Consider the following 16,875-nt stretch of genomic DNA (forward strand, 5'->3'; position numbering starts at 1 on the left):
GCAGCTCAGCCTCTAATCTTTTATGTAAGGTATTGCAAGGGAGGGGATGGGTGCAAGCTGGAGCATGATGAGCGCTTTGCCTGGCAGCTGGGGAGCAGCCTGGCACAACTCAACCCTGACACCATTTCTCCTGTATTCCCACCAGCACCACCAATTCAGTCATCAACAGCCACAGGCAGCCTTTTCCCAAGATCCATTTGCAGTTTGGCCAGAGGTGGTCTGAAAATGCCCTTTGGGGCTGTCATTGTAAGTCAGTCAAAGCACTGCAGCTGATTCTATGTGGCCTTTTTCTGTTGTTTGTTTGTTTTTTATACTGTTAGAAATATCAATGTAGTCCAAACTGGTGAAATTAAAATGTATCAACAGGTCCAACAATGCATTTACAAAGGTACAGAAAATAGATAAATAAATAAACAAACACAGCTTGCCTATTGCACCGACTGATCTAACCATTATAACCATTTAGGTAAACACATTAAAAAAAAAAAACAAAACAAACAAACAAACAAAAAAAAAAAAAAGCAGCATTTAGAGAAGCCTCTCTAGGCCTTTGCTACCACCTCTAAACTTATATTTCTCTGGGGAAAAATAAATAAATAAAGTAAAATAAACTATCCATGAGAGCAGTGAGACCTGAAAACATGTCAAGGAACTCTTATTTTTAGCCACTGGCAACAAGAAATATTAAAGCAAGTAATAGCTATTCCCACAGTAAATAAAAGACATCTAATCTTTACTGACAAAGGGAAACGGAGAGAAAAAGAAACAGAGACATTCATATTTATACATTTGAAGAGTTTGTACCAAATTTACACTCACCAGCACCATATTTATGTGTGAATTATGTTAAAGTGATTTATATCCCTCTTGCTGCTTGTGAAAACTCCTGTTCCTTGTCAGTTTTGCAAGGTTAGCTGCCGCGTAGATCTGGGTGTCACAGGCAGAAGAATGAAGCCTGGACTGTGCCAATATTTTGGGCTGAAACGTTGGACATAAGTGAAGAATAACAGAAGGTACCAAAGGCACAACCGAAGGGACATCCTGCATCTCTAGCAACATTGAGACTGTCACCTCCCTACACATTCCTCGTGTAGATGCAGGAATCAGATGAACACAAAGCATCACTGAGCCCCTGCCTCTCCCTCCTAAGGTGCTATAACATTTTCTTCACTACCAAAATTAGATCTTTGAAATGGTGCTTTTTTTTTTTTTTGTCCCAGCTGTTCATATTGGAAGGCTGTCCTTGCCTCTGTTTTAATGATCAGGAAAGTGCATCTGATTTCCAGCCTAAGTTTAGTCACAGACAAATTTAAATAGTTCTTCTCCCTCTCAATAGTTCCACTCCTGCGTATTTTTAGATGGAAATCATATCCCTTGTCAACCTTAATTTTCCTAGGCTACACGAGTTGAGCTTGCCTTGCCTCTGTTTGTAAGGAAAGATCGTGGCTCTCCCGATGATCTCAGTAGCCTTTCTTTACACCTGTTCAGATTTGTATTTTCCCTAAACGTGAGACATCAGAATCATATATAGCATCCTGGGAACACCTTCCCAATGTCATCTTCTGTAACAGAATTAATATCTCCACTGGAAACATTTCGTTCAATGTATTCCAGGATATTTCCTTGTCTGAAAAAAATTATACCAGTGCTTCAGAGGTACCATGAAGTTGCCTGTTTCATTTTATTTCCACTTCTATCTTCAGCTTCTGCTTTTTCAGACTAACAGCAATTATTGATGGCAATCTCCATATGCATTCTTTAGCCATCTATGCTTCTGAAATTAATTTCATTTGGTTTATTTCCTTCCCATAACATTTTTTACGTTTTCCATCCTCCTGATAGTGCCTCCCAACTTTTCACCATCCACAAGTTTCACCAGCAAACTTGTAGTCTTTATGCCTAGTTCACTAAGGAAAACATTAAGAATGATTTCCAGACCTTCCAATTTATCTATACATACAACTGTGTAAGTTTACATATATGAGTGCATATAAACTCCATCAACTGCTTTCTGCCTGGTCCTTTATTTTGCAGCATTGCCTGCTGTTGTCTTCCTGCATACCTTACGTAAAAATGATGGTCTTCAGCAGTGTCAGAATTGGGGGAAGACATCAGATGCCACACTAAAGCTGGGAGAGGACATGTTTCTTTTGTTTATGCCAGCAGTTGGCAAGAAAGCTATGAGGCTGGTCTGATGAGAGTTGCCTTTGCCAAGCCCAATAAGCTATGCTTCAGAAAATAAATAAAGCAAGCAGAGGTGCTGTGAGCATGGTCTGTAGTGAAGTTCAGAGCAGAGCCACCAGGAGTCAAAACCCACCCAGAGGTCTGCGTGAAGAAGGAAACAGTGCTAGTACTAAAAAAAAAAAAAAAAAAAGATATTTCACAATGTCTTCCTGGATACCAAACGTGATGCTGTCAGTGTTGGCAAAGCAGCAGAAGTAAAGAACAGCGTCAACAGTGGCTTGTCATAAAACAGGATAGGAAACCAAAAAAAAGATGGGGAAAAAACAGTGTGGTAGACTTTTTTTTTTTTTTTTTAGTTTTGTTAGAAGAAGGCTTACATAGATTAAGGAACAAGGAAAAGAAATAAAGCTGTTCAGAGGCAAATCTCTCTCTGTGCTTCCCATATCAGTGAGGTGATGGCACAATTAAGGATAACTCCAAATTGTGGAGACCTAGGTGACTCTCGAAGAGCACATTTACAATGTTTTTCCCCAGCTATGGAAAAGTGTTTTCTGTAGGGGAAGGGCAATTCAAACACCTGCAAGTGAAGCAGGACCTGCTGCAGCTGCCTTGTGCAGCCCACAGCATCTGTGTGGCTACAGGTGGGACTTGCAGCCTGCACCATCAATCCAGGGATAACCAGGAGCTGACAGCACTTTGGAGGAGCACGAGGTGTCTGCGGTGCATTAACCAGGCACCGGCCTGTGCTTGCCTTCTCTTCCTATGAGAAAAACTCTCTGAAGCACAGGGATACAACCCCCTCACCCTCTAAGCTCGTGTTTTAGAGGAAACGTGACAGTGACAGAAGGGTGGCATCAATCATCTGTGGCACGGCGTACATGTCAAATGCGTGACCCCACTTGCACGAGGGTAGCCGCAGTGTCTCTGAGACGTGATATCAACATATATTAGGGACAAGATATCAACGTATATTAGGGACTAATTAAAGCAACAGAAAGGAGGAGGAAGGAAAAAATAAAGTGAAAGCGGGAAGGGGATAAGTGAAAGGTTTTAGCCACCACCCCATTGCTTCTAAGCTCTTATCATGCCTAAGAAGATGAAAGCAGGCAGGAAATTTTGATGCTGACAGTAAGGTTTCACCAAATCATGGTGTCGGGTGTAAATGCCAGCCTCCTAAGCACCAGAACTGGGACAACAGCCCTGTCCTCCCCCAGGTGCCCAGGGCCATCGTTGGTCAGTGACCCAGACCTTTCACCATCCAGTGGAAACCTTCCCCAGCTCCAGCATTTAAAATTGGCACCAGGCTTTGTCTCGCATTTCGCATCTTCCCCAGCACTGTAGCTCGATACCCCTTGTTAGCCCGCCTGGGATGGTTGCTCTGCATCGCTCTGGAGAACATTTGTCAGCCGGGACTGCTCAAGCACCGGCTTATTTTGTGAAGGAGGAATGTTGGCAGCGCGTTTCTCTTTGCTCGACCTCTGGAAGTAGGTGGCCAATTCAAGGACGATGGCCACGGCCGCCTTACCTGTTTCCAGCATGAAATCAGTCGGCAGAGAGCGGGAGTGAAGTCAGTCTTTCTGTTTTGATAAGAGGGTGGCCAAAGATCTCTGGAATGAGAGGCACTCCAGCAGCCACCCAGGCGGCTATTTATATACCCGGGGGCAGGGCTGGGGAACAAAGTGGTTCTTCTGCTCCCCTCCGATTTACATGCTTGAAACTGGAAGGGAAGGGGACAGCTTTTATCATTCAGAGGCGTTCATGGGTGACAGTTTTGGTTTTTTTCTTTTCCTTTTTAGCCAGTATATTTATGTTTCTTATATAAAAGTATTATATATTACATTCATAAATTTACCATATGTATATTGTGCATTTCATATATCTGATGTTATATACATTTCATATATAAATATATCATATATATGTTCAAATGTTTTGTCTTTCAGAAACCAGAATCACCTGGACAACTTTTTTTTTTTCTTCCCCCAAATGCAAAGTGAGTTCCATTTGTAACGGTGATGTACCTACCAAAACCAATTTGTGCCCTGCACAGCCAGCTGAACAGCAGGCTGCTTCATTCAGGAGTCAGTTGGCTGAACGACACAGAGTAGACATGGCTAGCAAAGCAGGACAGTGGAGAGACATCCACTGGTTCTGATTTTACACAGTAAAATTCAAATTAACAGTGTTTTGTAGAGTTTAATTCACATGCAGGACTACATTCGAAGCTGGATTGTGCGCATATTTAACTGGCCCTCATTGGAAACAGATCCCAATCAGCCCAAAGCTGCTGATTTGTCAGACTGACCCAACACATAACCTCTGCTCAGCCGTCTCAGTCTTCTCTGCCCCTGAGGAAGGGAGCGGTAGCACTTAACTTCATTCTGAAGTGACCTCTTCCTGTTGACAGAGATAAGCCCTAAGAGTCCCATCCCATTCTCCTGTGCTAAATACAACATAAAAGGGACTTTGGGAGAAGAAGAAGGGCACAAAACCGTAGGGAACACTAAATAAAAGCTTATTTTAGCCATTCTGCATCCTTGAAATAGTCTGTAAGGCTGTTCCAGTTTCTGAGAAGTCAGAAGTCTTGGTAATAAAGACCCTTGGGAAACTGATCCATCAGTTTTACAAGTTTACAGAGCTGCTGGAAAAGGGCCAAGGAGCTGGTCCGTGGAAATGAATGGAATATTTCTGTATTACCTCATATAGCTTGCAACACCGCAGTAGCCGAGGAGCTCCCAAACATGACCGCATTCATTGTTGCAGTATCTGAAAAATCCAAGGAAGCGCAAGCGTAAGAGGCTATAAAAATAGTTTTGCTTCTCTTTTGTGGGCAGCGTTTCCACCTCTCCTAGCAGAGCAGGGAAAAACCTTCTTGGAAAGCTTCCCCTTGTGAGGCACAACACAGACCCCAAACTGGAGCCTGGCCTTCTCCAAGGCAGGCTGCTCCCCTGGTCCTCCCACCCACAGCCCAGCTCTGGCAGGGCACCAGTGATGCCCTCACCTCAGTTCCTGGTTTTCATTAGGCTGACAGGTGAATTAATAGTGGTTTGCTGGGGAAACAGAGGCACAGGCAAGAATCAGCAGGTTGGCCTCTATGGGCTGGTTTCCCTCATCCCACAGGCCGTGGGCACAGGACCAAACATGCTGCAAAGGATGCTCTAGGAGTTTCTCATCATTCCAAAATTTCATATTTTCATCATGACTTATAATGCAGGCTCTCTCATAGATTATTAACATGATGTTATATTCAACATTAGCAGTCACTGGGTATGCATCTACATTTTCAAACAAAAGCATGGCTTCAGCCCAGAGACCTTTTGCAAAACAATTTGCTGCTCCTTCCCCCTCCACCTCTCCTCTCTTCCTTCCCTCTCCACCCATGAAATTTAAATTGAGATTCAGTTCTCTCTGTTTAGCTGACAGGAAGGGCAGAGAAAGAAAACTGATGATAGATTTAAGAAAATAGTATATTGTGCATACAGTACATTACATACCATGAAGTACTTTAAAATGTCATAAGCAAAGTATGCACTAGGAGAAGTATAATCAAATTTATTTCAAGATAGCTTATTCTAAGGGAAAAAAATATATGTATATAAAAAAAAAAAAAAAAAAAAAAAAGAGAGAATCTGATTGCAAGGATTGAAAACAGAGCACATCTTCCACACCTCACCAAAACTTTTGCAAAATGCCTCTAAGCAACTCTATTTCTAAGAGGGCAGCCAGCACGAGGAATGACTTTTTCCTTCTCGCACAAATCAGGACCTGACGGCAGAGAACAATGCGCCCTGTCCTGCAGCCCTAACCAACCCTGCTGCCTCAGGATCTGGACTTGAAAGGGCTCGCAAAGCAAACAAACCAATCTCCAGCCAGCCACGTCCTTATCTGTTTAGTAAGAGAGGAAGAGGTAAAGGATGAGCGATGGCAGGAAATTCGCGTTTCATTCCAGTGACGAGTTCAGACTGCCCTCTCATTCCTGTTATGGCAGATGCAAGCACCCAGAAGGACCACAAAGACCAGGGAGAGCTCACAGCTCCTTGTATGGAGGAGAGACGCTCTTTTTTGGCAAATAAAGATGTTTCCACTGCTGTTCAGTCATCAGGATCACCAGACAGAGGGTGTGGGGCTTTGTTTTTTGCGTCTGTCTGGCCAGGCTTTTGCATAACTTCCCCCACCCTGCCTCGTTGATCTCCTCCTGACTGTGTGGATAAAGCGTCTGCATGACTTGCATGTTCTAGCTAATGTGATGAGTTATTTTCACGGAAAAAGGCTCTTTCAGGCATGTTTCAATCTTGTGTAGGTTCACTGTGGATCCAGGGGCTGAGGCATGTCCTTAGTCCACCAGGGACAGCTCTCATTACCAGAGCTACTTTCTGGGGATGAAGCAGCCTTGGGCAAGGTGGGCATGCCAAACGGTGGCTACAAGAATTGTGGGCACCTCTAGGAATCTAGGGATTCAAGTTAGTTGTTGGAGATGATGTTGATAAGGGCTGATTGATAAAAAGAGCAAATACAGGTGTGGAAAAAAAACAGGGTTTTAAAGCCAAACATATCATTGTTGAGAGCCCAGATATAGCGAGGACTGTAAAGAAGCTTTTGATACAAAGTAGGTAGATACAGATGTGAATGAAGGAGAGAACAAAATGGAGCATATTTTCTACAAACAGGTGCTGTAGGACTCAGTCCATAGCCCTTCCAGGTAGGAGAGTATATTTGCTGGACTACAGAAATTAAGCAGATTTTATCTTCCTGCACTTCAGGAAAGTATCAGATTTACCACTGCTTGGGAAGCTATTAAACAAACTGCAGGAAATGAGGATGGCTACAAAAAAGATAGATTAGAAAGCATGTTGGTAAGAAACTCCCAAATGGTAAATTTCAAAGAAACACACGAGTCTGTAACAGCACTGAGAAGAGAGGTATGGGGCTGCAGAAAGTCTTGGTACGGCGTTCCTTGGGGGAAGTTGTGAAACTGAAAGCATTACACGTTCCATTGGCTGTGTTAACACAGAAAATCTGTTTTCTTCTTTTTGATGAAAAATAGCTAAGGGTGGATAGTCTCAGCCAGAAGAGAGAGTGGAATAAATTAAGGCTAGGCTTTGGAAGCATTGCAGGGATCAGAGGACTGAAATCCTGGAGCACACCTCAGAGCAGCTGGGAAAGGGGAACCTCACTGAGTTTTTTGGATGGTATTTGATCTGTTTATTAAAGATACGTGGTATGTGCAGAATAGTAAAGTGGTGAATGAGACTTTGTTATGCCTCTTAGCTTACTGGAGGAGAAATCAGTTGTTTTTTTTTTTAAGCTCTCTACCTGCTTATCATTAAATCCTCCTCCCACCCCAGACAAATGTTTCTACTTAAGCATGAATTCTGAAACAACTTGAGTTTTCTCCAAATAAAAGAAACATGGCCAATCAAACTTACTAATCTCTCTCTATTCTCAATCTGAAAAAACTTGAACCTGGAAAAAAGTTTGTGCTGTCTGTTTCAGCCCACACCCTTGGTGATCACTGGCCAGACTCTGCATGGATGGATGTGGCTTGAGAACCATAGCATAGTCCCTTTAGCTTTAGGGAGAGTTTTTCCTCTTATAAACATCTTCATTTTTGTCCATCTCATCTCAACACAAAAAGCTGGTGTGTACTGCCAGCTGTGATGCTGATTTGCTCTTTGTGAGCAGAACCAGGACTGCCTCTTTTCACATCACCTTGCAGCTCCCCAGTGGAAAACTGCAATTAGTCCTCAGTGAGGAGGGATTACAAAGCCCAAGACAGAGTCTGACAAATACATTGTAAGGTGCTTTGATATCTTTCAAACTTCAGGCATCAGTAGAACTACAATCTATTTTATCCATTATCAGGAACACACACTTTATAAGCATTAATCAGTTTTGGAGAACAGCTGTTTCCAGACGGCAATGGCTTGGAATAATTTTACATTTCCACTCTGTCTTAAAATTGTCACATTGAACATAGACTTATCTCTGAAACATTTTAAATATCAGCAATAAATTGTTAGCTTATGGCTTTTCTGTCTTCCCCATATCTTTGTGAAGTATTGATTTCTCCAGCTAGGGAGCAGACAGGCAGTGTAACATTCCAGTAGTGATATTTCTTCACATTAAGCTTTATTCCAACAGCTAGAAACCTAGTTTGACCCTAGCTAAATTAGACGAAGGGACTAAAACAAGCAGGAGTTTTAATAAAGAAACATTGCATCAGGTGTATAAACTTTCTGGAAGAGCTAAAGTTTGCAAACAGAGTCATGGATTTTGGCAAAGCACTGGCATGCTTTGATGGGGTCACCAAAGGTGTAAAGTGACCGCAAGACATTGTATTTGATTATCTCTTAGATTTACGGTGGATTTGCTCGCTTGGAAAAAATTTTTAGAATGATTGGCATACACAATTTGTGTAAGCTAACGGTGTTGGGATTTTACATACAGTTCTATTTATATACAGACCAAGAGGAGTTTGCTTCTGGATCTAAGCTCCTGCGTAGGCAGGGGGTGTGAGTCTCCATTTGCTGCTTGCACGTTCATTTGGACACATCCACACAGCAAATGCAAACTGATCCCACAGCAGAAGGGCAGCATTTTACTCCCGCTTTAGACTGCCAGAGACGCAGTCAACAACCACATTTCAAAAATGAAATCGCTCTATGGAGAAATGGAACAGAATATGATTTATTAGCAGCCTGTCTGTAATGGACACAAGACTGAGTACCTTTATTCTAATAATAGCCTATCCAAGTGACAAAAAGGCTATAGTGGAAAATTAGCTGAAGGCCCTTGGTGCTTCAAGCAAAACGTCCTAGGGTCTGAGTATTTGCTGTTCATTGCTTTGCTTACCCTCATCTTTCAGTTCTGCTATGTCGTGTTTAGGCCACATATGTGTATGCCCATAAATTCCCTGAGGCTTGCATCAAAAGCAAGGAGAAAAAAGAAAAGTATACACGTAAAGGTTTGGAAGGGACTAGCCCCAGGGTCTCCTGGGATATATAAAGTGAAAAAAGGATTGAACTAAAGCTGCACCTAAAGGAGCAGACAGAGCATAACTCAGCAGAAACTGAGGAACAATGATAAATGGCTGAACAAGAACACCTCCTGCTTTAAAGGTAGGGGTTACTTAATAAAAAATGGCAGGAAAAGAGGAGGACCCTGCCTCTTTTTTTTTGTTTGTTCATTTTTAAAATTAGTTATTTTTTAATGTTAAAGGAAGTGATCTAACAAGGATGGAAAAAAACGTAGGAGGGAAAAGGAAGACAGGCTGATAATGCGGAAGCAGAAGAGAATCAAAAAACAAAGCCTCTTGCCAGTATACTGGGCACGGTGTTGGAGGGAAAGACATCATGGGATTTGTAGGCAAATTTGTTGGTTTCCCTTCACTGCCTGTTGCTCTCCAGCTGGGACACCTAGGTGCTGGGTAACTGTCATCCCTGTAGATAGAGAGCTACATAAGTTTAAAAATATATGTATAAAAATTAAATATATTCCAGCTAAATTTGAAGGAGGTTAAGAAAAGGCATAGGTAGCATGTACCATAGGTTCAAAATATTCTGGGGGCATCTTTTGCTTTAAGAGTGGTTTGCAAGGCATGTTTTTAGTTACTGACTATCTCAAGAGCTGAAACAGAGATAGAAACATGGGAAAATAAGCGAAAAAACAGCCATCTCTACAACAAAGAGCAAGATAGAAACTCCTAAAAATGACTGTTTCCAATGCCTCCTTCTCCAGACGTGTTGACCTTCTCCCATAATTAACCGAGTGATTTGTTGCAGTCATCTTGCAAACATCGCCCACCTTTCTTTTTGATTTTTGGTGCTCCTTTTCCTTATGAGGTCAACCCAAAACTGCTTCTCCACTTAACCATGATAGAAACCTATCCTAGAAAGCTATTTTATTATTTCCAACACTCTAAGCTTTATTTGGACAATTTCTATTTGTGGCATTTCAGCACTCTCTCCCATGGATGCTGCCACCTCCTCTATTTACAGCTAATTCCTTATGTAGTGCAATTTCCTGAATGACTTCTTGCTTTTTCCTGGTTTAAGCATATTCTTACTGTCTAACCCAGGATTTGTGCCAGTCAGCTAAAAGGAACTGGACTGGGCTGAACATTTACTTTTCAGACACAAAACTAAAGTTTGCTTTAGTTTTATAAATGCTACCACTTAAGCCCCACTGCTTATGTAGATATGGTCTGAGATGTTGCTGAAACCAGTAGTGGAGGCAAAAGGGTTTTCTTCTGGCCCACAGTGCACACTTTCTTGAGTAATGCAATGTTATAAAGGCTTTTGAACCTAAGCTATGGCTAGACTGTGTGGGTGCCAAGATTAGGAAGTCTCCGGTACCACTACAGCTGACACCTGCAAGAACTTAATGAAGGATTAGGGGCATCTGTGGTGAGTTTAATTCCTAAACACAAACAGATCAAACTCCCTCATCCATAGCAGCTCAGACTCAAAGTGTGGCTCCCCAAAAAGCAGACAAAAGAATCAGAACTACCTAGAGTGTACTGAAAATTACTATCAGTAACACTAAAATGAAAGGAATATACATACATGTTTTGGAAAAGAAGTGGAAAACAGATAACATGACTTTTTTTCCCCCTGAATTTCTCTCTGGCTGCCACCTCCATCCTTGTAATCTTAGCAGAAAAAATGACCAGAGGGGAGAGAAAAAGAGAAAGGATCATTATCCAGAATGAAACAAGCAAACAACCTCCTCCTTTCTGGTCAAAAACAGACCTTTTTCTTCTCAGGGATTTGGAGGACTCAGCAGGAGAGTGCACTGGTAAAAGGAGATTTTTTCCTGACTGAGGAGTTTTAACCTCTTTGAAATTTATTGGTGCAGTTTCAAATCCTTGCATTTGTCTCTCTCTTTTAATTATTATTATTTTTTAAGTGACTTCTCTGCCCCCTTTTGGGGGGGAATCCTTTTTTGGGTTCCTCTGGGACCAGGAGGCTGAACTGCACAGGGTCATCACATCTCAGTGACAGAAAATAATGTTTCTGAACAACAAGATAATTCCCATTTTCTTCTAGGGACACAGTACTGCAAGAGAGAGATTCCTGCAGAGATGAGAGAGATCAGGGAGGAAAGAAGAAACAAATCCCCAACAAGATCTGACTGATAACTAAAAACCAAATAAAGGAAAAACTGTTTTTCAGTTGGTATTTTAATAATGTTTTCATTCTTGATAAAAATAGTTTTTTTAAAAAATAGCCTTATATGCACTTAAAAGACAGACTTAATCCTGACATGGTTTTTACTGGACAACCTCAACTCTTGGCTAGACTTGTCTGGGATGGGGATTTCAGGAACCCTCTTGGCTTTGCTATAAAAATGCACCAAGACCTCGGTCAACGTTTCTATCAGCAGCATTGCTGTGGGTTCTCACACACAGATGTTACTGCTGGAAGAATCAAAACCTCACTGATGACACCTAGTGTTTTTCCAAATCACAGCGAAGATGTCTCAATAAAGTGTTACTTAGCTGCCTGCATCAGGATCAATGCTGTGCTGGGAAATCAAAGGGAGAGGAGACTGAAATACTGAAATTTGTTTGCTGACCAAGTACAGGACCCACCAGTTATAGGCTTTGCTGACTGCCCAGCAAACACAAGCTTGTGAAAACATCAAGCCCCAAGGAGAAAGGCTGGGGCAGCATTACCACCTACACAGAAATGCTCATGGGAATCACAGGTGGCACAAACTGTGCTAATGGAAACTGCATGCTGTAGGGCGACCTGTGAAGTGAGAGACCTGGTTTTGCACGTTTATTTTGCACACAGTGAAGGCAATGCTGTCCCAATACCCAGAGAGGCAAGAAAGTCAGTCCTGGCCCATGAATTACACTTCATCATGGAGGTCAAAAAAGCCTTTTCTAGCACAGCTGGTGAGTGCTAATAACCACTCAATAACCAATTCTCCTAGAGGGTATTTGTGCGAGAAGGTTTGCTTGCATAAAGAGCAAGTCATAACCTTAGATACAGTATTTCATGCAACTTTCAAGTTGGCTACTTTTGCTAAAACCCAAACAACATTTGACAGTGATAATCACCAGAGGAGAAAAACGGGTTGTACTAAAGATCACTAGAAGAATGGATATATAATGAGCAATTATTAATGGATATATAATGAGCAAGAAAAAAGGCAGATCAGATGCAAGCCCACTGTACAGGAGTCCCACTGGTTCCTGTCAAGGGACCAGCAGAAGGTTTTGCAATTTGTGAGGAGTGTGGTCTAAGAGTCATGAGTTTGTGTCCATCTCCCCACTTCAGGCAGGTGAAAATCCAGCCAAAACAACTGAGAAGAGCAAGAGAGAATGACAGAGTGAATGAGATTTCCCAAATCTCTTAATCCTCAGACATCAGCCCAAACAAACAGGACCAGCCACATGCATCACTGAAGGCTGGTCAGTGCAGACATATCCATAGAGGTACAAGTCTGGCAGAGCACCACATTGGCACAGCCTCTGCTTAACAAATGGATCTTCAGGGCAGCGTATTTCTGGGAAAGCTTTTGGTCATTTCTCAGCACTCCTCTGTACCCTGAGCAAAGCGATGACTGAGTGCTTGCAGCCTGGCCGTGTCATGGGCTTGACAGTCCTGCTGATTTCAAGCAGAGCTCTATCAACCGTGATGCTGTGAATAATAACCTCATGGATTTCTATTTATTGTGTCTCACTGATTTCCAAATCAAGTGAACTGAAAAAATAAATAAATTAGTATGAATACAGCTGCCCCCAATGACCTAGCCAGGCTGAGTTCTTTCTTGTTTACCCATCAGTGCCAATTAACAGCCGATGAGTGAAGCTCTGTCTTTATTTGTACACGTGAAAATGAAAAGAATTCCTGTGTAGCTGTTGCACTTTAGATGTTTAAATGAAATAAATCTCTTTTCAGAGCTACCTTACCTACAGCCAGGTGTCCTGGAGCTCTTCTAAGAGGAGCAGCTCCAGGATCTCCCTCTCAGACTGCAGAGGAGGGAAAAGAGGATACTGTGTCCCCTCATTTCTTCCTTATAGTGAGGGGGGAAGAACTTTTAGTTCAGTTTTAGCTCTCTTTTCCCCCACAAACAGTCCTGTGGGCTTGAAATGCCCACTGTTCCTTTACCTTAGTCCTATGCTACTAGCTCTATACATCGCATGGCAACATAATTCATGAACAACTCCAAAGTACGTGGAACCAAGCCAGTAGAAGAAAGAGGAAAGAAGCAGCCTAATTTTTTCCCTCTTAATTTGGTCCATGTGTTCTCCATTTTCTTTTCCATTAGGCAAATAGCCATTTTGCAGCTATTTTTTTCACTCAATTTTGCAGTATTGAGTGCTCAATGCTGTATATAATATAACTCAAAAAGGTTACCAGGCAACATAGTTCAGCTGTTCAAATCACACAAGGCCATCGCTAATTTAAATCTGCCTTTCCATTTGCTCTTGGACAAACATGAGGACTGAGATTTCATGGACTAGGACTAAATCTGGCCAGAGATTTTTTTTCTGCTTTTACTTTTATTCAATTTTTGCACAAAAATATAATATAGAAAACTATTCTGAGAAGATTTTCCAGCTTTATTTTCCATCAAAGCAGAAAAGTCTGGATTTTCTGTTGCATCCTTTCCCCCTTTTCATCCCCTTCACTCTGCTACATGGCCCAAGGATTCTCTTCCATCAATTTGCTTTGTTATACTGCAGCTTTTCAAAATTTGGCTATGCTTTTGAAAGTGTTGGAAAACAGCAAGAGGAAAAATGAAAAAAGGAGAAGTGCCAAGTTATAGATTTAATTTACTCTGATACCTTCAGTGAGGAAGCATAGAAACCAAGGAAGAATGCTTTTAAGTTGTAAATACTTCTGAAAGAAGTATTTCATGAGAGCTGGGAGACAAACAATCCATACAAAGCATAGCTTTAACATGTTTAAGGAAACTCTGCTTTATTTTCTCACAGGAAGCTGAACTCAAACTTTGACCTCCAGTTCCTCCATCTCTCAGCTTTGGGTAACAGATGGGATCCTAAGACCCTCTTGGAGCAATGTTTCCATTTTTACCAGTTAAATATGGAAAAGAAGGGGGCTCTGCTAATTCCCCAAGGCAACGTCACTTCTCTTTGGGCAATGCGCTTGAATAATAGCTTACGTTAAAAAAAAAAAAAAAGGATCCTGAAGGAGCACAGTACAAAACCATCAACGAGCAATGTAGTTTCAACTTTTGCTTACTTTACATGTAGCGTACACACCCACTGTTGGCCCTCCTGCAGGTCAGAACACATGTAACTATGAACACAGTGGAAAGCACCACTCTAAAAACATCTATTTTTAAAGACTGACTGCTCTTCAGCTAGCACATGGCTCTTCTCTTAATGAACTCCCTTGTATCACTAAACAAAACACATAACGAGCTGAAGTTGCTCCCAGAAAAGACCCCAAAAGTGATTAATGGGAAAAGGAGCAACTATTACTAACAGTAACATTTTCTGCACCCATGGCTTCAACGGCAACTTCTGCTGCTATCTCATCCATTAGCATCTAGCAGCATAATGGGTGACCACAAATCCTGGTTGGACTGGGATTTTGTTACTGCACTGTAGAATTGGCTCTGGATAGAAGACAGACAAAATTCATAAAGAGACAGAAAGGACACTCTCCCATCTGCTCTCTGTCTCTTCTTCATTACTGCCAGCATGCTTCTCATTGACAAGGTTGCAGCCACATGTTAATGGCAGCAGTAATATGGTAACAGCACTGGAAGTGGCAAAGCAGCATTAGCGAAGCATGTTAATTACTTTAACATGACAACCAAGGAGTGTGTTAATTAACAGCTTAACCTGCTTGTACAGCTCACAGATATTGACTTTATTTGGCTTCCCAGATTGCTTTTGTGCGGTCTACAAGGAGGCTTTCAAAGCCAGAGCAGTAAAAATAAAAAGACATTTTCCTTTCATTTGTGGGATTTAGTCAATTTCATAATAATTTTCTCCCAAGCTGCTTCATAGCAACAAGTCTGGTAGAAGCCAGTTCTACCTTTTCTGCTGCTTTCAGCAAAAGTTATCACTGTAAGAGAAGTTTCAGAGGTATTCTATATGAACACTGGACATTTTTGGTATTTAGACGCAGACAAAGGTCCAGGTGCAGCGAAGAACGAAGAGTTGTAGAAAGGACTAGAAAGCAGTGCTAAAGTTTTGTCCAGATTGAGCAGCTGTGACTTGCGAGCATCTGTGATGGAAAAGCACTATATCTCTTCAGTATGTTCAGTACTAATAAAAGCAGCTGAAATGCTTCTTGGATATGCTAGGCCTCAGGGAGACAAAATTATGCTCAGAGAAGAAAAGCAAAAAGCACAGCACAAAGCAGAGCCTGCGTAAGCAAGGGAATGGATCCTGTACCCCCAATATTCCCTTACTGCCAGCCCCAGGCCACTGAAGGATATGACAGCCACCAGCCCATTCCTCTAATTTACTCCTTGCTAAGTTATTTCTTATAAGAAATAAAATAAAATGATACCTTTTCAAAAGCTGTATCTTCTAACCACTCCTTCACAGAAACACCGGTTGTGGCTTGTAAGGGGGAATGAAATCACTCTTTTATTGCTTGCCTGATGCTAACTGGGGACACCTGCCATAGTGCTGGGGTGGTAGAAGGCAGAAGTGTTCTCAAGAGCTGAAAACAGCTGTGAGAAATTTCACTTGTTGTACCAATTTTAGTCAAGCAACTTTCTATCCTTTATGGTGGCATTTTCATTCAGCTTGCTCTTGTTCTGAATTTGCTCCCTCCCTGTTGCATTGCCACTTGTCGGTCTGGCCTGTGCAGCTCTGCCAAGTTTCAGCTTACACCATTAACATTTTCTCTCTCACTTCATGGTCTATATACTTCATGCTTTAAAACACCAACAGCTCTGTTTTCCCTCCAAAGCCTCTGTGCTTCCAGATCCAAAGCTATACTGTAGCTTTTAGTTCTACTGCATATTCATCTTAAAAATTAAGTTTTTGAGATGCTGCTTTTCCTCTGGACCAGGCTCTGCCAGACGCTTTCTCGTTATGTCAGGCAGATTCAATTTCACTTTCCGTTGGACTAAATATTGCTGCAGATACCCAACACTTTCAAACTGCTACATAAAAATAGAGAGACCTTTCATCCACTTCTTTTTTTGTTGTTTCCAATTCCTTGCAGTTCATGTACAAAACAATTGAAACCTTTGCAGTGAGCATTGCTGGATTCTTACCAAACTACCAGCCAGTTTGGATGGCAAGAGCTCAGCCCTTTGCTATTAATGAGCTGAGACGTGTCTTCATGTACCTGGGTGCCCAGAAGCTGGATATAGCCCCTGCGTCACCTGAAATCCAAGAGCACCCATCCGGCACGTGGCACAGGACGTTCCCAGGAGCTGCAGACTGGTGTCTTGTTTTTAATGGGCATGTTTCCTTTGAGTGTTTTGGAGCAGCGAAAGGATAAAAGCTTATGGTTTTAAAAGGTATCACTGCTTCAAATGGCAGTAGCATACGTGGCCTTTCCCTGAATAATGCCAGTGAAGGACTTCACTACTTCCTTTGCCCTTTATCCATAAAACAGCTGCTTTGTTTCCACTGCTCCCCTCTTTTGCTGCTGGTGGAACTGGGAAAAAGCATTTTTACCCTTGAGAAAGACATGTCATAGATGTGGAGACAGCCACAAAGAGCTGTGCGTGGAGAGAGGT

General features: G+C 42.0%; 1 long non-coding RNA gene across 1 annotated transcript; it reads right to left on the minus strand.

The window, feature by feature from the left end:
• Window positions 1–4,360: 4,360 nt before the first annotated feature.
• Window positions 4,361–15,806, minus strand: LOC106018584 (uncharacterized). The gene is made up of 3 exons (XR_001192772.5): window positions 15,687–15,806; window positions 4,882–4,950; window positions 4,361–4,581 (listed from the first exon to the last, which is right to left on the minus strand). It is a non-coding gene; the product is annotated as an uncharacterized lncRNA (long non-coding RNA).
• Window positions 15,807–16,875: the final 1,069 nt, after the last annotated feature.

The sequence above is a fragment of the Anas platyrhynchos genome, chromosome 4 (assembly GCF_047663525.1).
Source record: "Anas platyrhynchos isolate ZD024472 breed Pekin duck chromosome 4, IASCAAS_PekinDuck_T2T, whole genome shotgun sequence".
In the NCBI taxonomy this organism is placed as follows: Eukaryota; Metazoa; Chordata; class Aves; order Anseriformes; family Anatidae; genus Anas; species Anas platyrhynchos.